Source organism: Coffea arabica, chromosome 10c, assembly GCF_036785885.1.
Source record: "Coffea arabica cultivar ET-39 chromosome 10c, Coffea Arabica ET-39 HiFi, whole genome shotgun sequence".
Lineage (NCBI taxonomy): Eukaryota > Viridiplantae > Streptophyta > Magnoliopsida > Gentianales > Rubiaceae > Coffea > Coffea arabica.
In genome coordinates this window covers 10,418,447-10,422,202 of record NC_092329.1, presented here as the reverse complement: position 1 = coordinate 10,422,202, position 3,756 = coordinate 10,418,447, and positions in this window count along the sequence as shown.

The window sequence follows — 3,756 nt, the reverse complement described above, 5'->3', positions numbered from 1 at the left end:
ATTACATGTGTCCTAATAGAAATTTATTTTTCACTTATGAATCTTATAATGGTAGAATTATTTTGATGGGCAATAATACCATTTGTGATGTTGTTGATAAGGTACAATTTGAATTAAAATGCATGATGGTATTGTGAGAATGGTCATTAATGTTAGACATGTTCTTGATTTGAAAAAATCTCATCTCTTTGGGTACCTTGGAGGTTCTTGGGTGCAAATACACAGCTGAATATGACGTTATGATCGCTATAACTGACTCCATTGAGTTCGCCGCCGTAGAATTCAACAGTTACACCTCCTTGTTCAACACTATACTTTGATTCTGCCCTTCTAAAAGGAACATCCACTCTAACAATTCCGTCATAAAAATGGAATCTATGTTCTCCAAGTTCATAATAATAGAATCAAATTTATCAAGATGTGAAGTATAAATGTAATTTTAGTCATGTGAAGCATATACAGATTTTGCTTTAAATAAAACCTATTCTCAATCGTTTTCTTCATGTAAAAGGCCTTAACTTTATCCCACATGGCTTTTGCTAAATTCTCAGTGGCTACCTCCTGCAAAATCTCATCAAAGAGATTTAAAATAATACTAGACCGAGTCTTCTTATCCATCTCAGCAAAATTTGCATCTGTCAAATTCTCTGACTTTTTCTCAATTCCCTGTGTCGCTAAATCAACTCCGTCTTAAACCAAAATGGCTTCCATCTTGAACTGCCACATCCTGAAGTTGATATTTTTATCGAATTTTTCGACAATAGTCTTTGTTATTGTCATTGTTGTCACAAAATTCAAAACCTCCGAAGAATCTCTAATACCAATTTGTTGGATATGGCCCCAGAAAATTGACGAAAAGGATTTTTGGTAACCTCAAAAGAAAAATAAAAAAAAATAAATAAAATAGGAACACAAGAATTTATGTGGTTCACTTAAATTGACCTACATCTATGGGTAGAGAAAGAGCAATATTTTATTATGAAGAAGAGAGTACAAAAATGTTTTAGAAAAGTGTTCCTAGACTCAAAACATCTAATACTTAAAATACAAGAGAGCCCAAAAATATTTTACTAAACAAAAGGTTTGATGATCCAAAGGCTCAAACAAACAACTAAATCTCTCTTGATTTGGTGCACTTATAAGGCAATGTGGGACAAAGCCACTTTAACAAAAGCCATTGCCGAAATCAAGTGCAAGGGGAACAGGACAGCAATTATTACTGGTAAGTCATCCATCCCTTTTGTAATTTCATTCATAGTACACGAAAAGTAGTCAGAAATGGTCTTCCATGGAATTAGTGTTTAATGTTATCTTTTATAGTGATGGTGTTGCAGATGATGATAAGGTGTCTGTTATGTGTGTCTTGATTGTGATATTTAGTATTAACCTAATCGAGAATTTACATAGATACTACTGTACGAGCTAGCATGTTGATTCTTTTGATCACAACTTTTTTGTTTGTACAACATGGTGAAGAAGATACACGAAAATAAGCGCAATGAGAAGCTTTTTAGAAAAATGTTGAAAGTGCTAAAACAGCAGTAACCTGCTGAGGATATTGAAAATGCAAAGCTTACACTGCTAAGGAATTGAGCAACGCCTGTAGAAAAAAATTTAACCAAACATTATTATATTAGTGTAGCCACGTGTCATTAATTAATTGGTTAGTGGAGTTGGAGTTGTATGGGATTATTCCTTTACTACTGGTGTTAGAGGTCTAGTAGTGTACTAGTTAAAAAGCCAATAGGGCTTATAGTGCCACAGCTTTGTGTCGTTTTCTTTTCATATGAAACAAAAAGGCCGCAGCCTCATTAGATGAATGGCTGAAGAATTTCCTTTGCCTCTATATTATTTTTCTTGATTCTTTCTGTGGGTTTAAGTGTGTTTATTTGTTTGAATCCATCAGAGTGGCATTAGAGATATAGTAAATTATGGCAAACTCTAATTGCAATATTGTTTGTTCTGTCTAAAAACTCAAAATAAAGGTGAAGTTCAATTTTTGACAGAAACAAATAATAGTTCATCTCAAGACATGTAAATTACATCAATATATTGAATCTACACTTGCTCAGGACGCTAGTGAGAATGATAAGGCCAAAGATAGTTTGGCTTTAAGTGTCTTCTTGAAGCATGCAGATAATTTGTAAATAGACTTTATAAACCATTTATTGGAGAAAATTTCTACGTCTATACTTGGTTGAAACCTCCAAAAGTCAAAGATTGTAGCCTGACCACCCAAAAATGGCTTCACTAATTCAACTTGTATGACTATTCGTTAAGATACTTGTGCTGAGTAAGTCAAAAATTTTAAACTAGTTGATTAAATCATCTCCAAACTTGAATATCAATTAGTGAAATCTCTATCAAAAGCCAAAATACAGTCGGGCAAAATTTTTGTCAAAAGCTGAAATAAGGCAGTGACTAGTCAGGGTATTTTGATTATTTTTCATCTTACAGATATCCAAATGAGTTGATTTTTGATGCATCGGAAAACTAATTCAAAGAACTACAACTTTCATGTTTGGTGTAAGAGTTAATTCAGCTTACATCATCAAGAAAATTGCCGTTGAAATTAGTCCAAAAATAAAATAAAATTGAATTTTGAACAGAAAGTGCAAAACTGCAAAAGAGGAAGAGCCGCGAGGCAGATCTACGAGGTATCGTAGATCCACCTTGCAAATCCCTGACTATGTGCTACAAGTTGATTCTACAACTTGCACTTATTTTACACTACTTTTTGAACCATTTTTTCTCATAAAATCCGGCTAGATCCAGCAAACTTGAGTTGAAAAAATGAAGAACAATTCTATGACAACATTATGAGTACATTTTCTTTTTCAAAAACATCTATAGATACCTCTTATATCTCATTGATTTGAAGTATCTTGTGGCATCTTCTAAGGATGAATTAGTATAAAGAAGTAGAGTAGAAGTAGAAGTACAAATTAGTTTTAACTCTAGTTTCATATTGTGAGTTTCAAAATTAGTTTAAGAGTTTTGCAAGGGAAGTAAGAGCATTTTTGTACCAAACTTATTTGTGAGATTAACTTATGAAGGTATTCAATGATTCAACTTTCAAAACATTGAATAAGAATTCTTCTTCCTAAACTTTGTTCTTGTTCTTATTTGTCTTGTTTAGTTACAAGTTTGTTTCATATTTAGATGCTTTTAATTGATAGATGTCGAGATTGTATAATTAAAAATGCCTATTTGAAAAAAAATATGAATTTTGTAAATAGTGGTGAGCAGGGTAGAATCCATAGAGATTGGAGAGAATTAGTTTTTTCTAGAATTCAAGGTATGGGGGATTTTTATAAAATGAAAATAATAACAATAAAAAAAACTAAAATAACAATGTGCTAAAATTGAATCAAAATAACTTCAAAAATAGTTCACTTAATTGGTCATCGATGCAATGATAATTTGGTCTTTTAACTAATAAATAAGTTATAACTGTCAAACAAGCGATAACAGTCAATTTCTTCTTACTGTATTGGTGATTAAAGTACGGCCATTAACCACTATCCTAATGAAGAAATAACCCTAAGTACGATCTTAGAATTCAATTTCCTAATTGCCTTAAGAATTAGAGAAATCCTGTTCTAACCAAATAACGCGCTATGAGGGTTATTTTAAATTAATCCATATATTCTCCTGACACAAATTCAATCATACCAGTTACCACTAATTTAAAGCAATCAAATAATTATGAATTTAACTGCTTTAATTGATTTTAGGTTATTAGATCAATTTAAT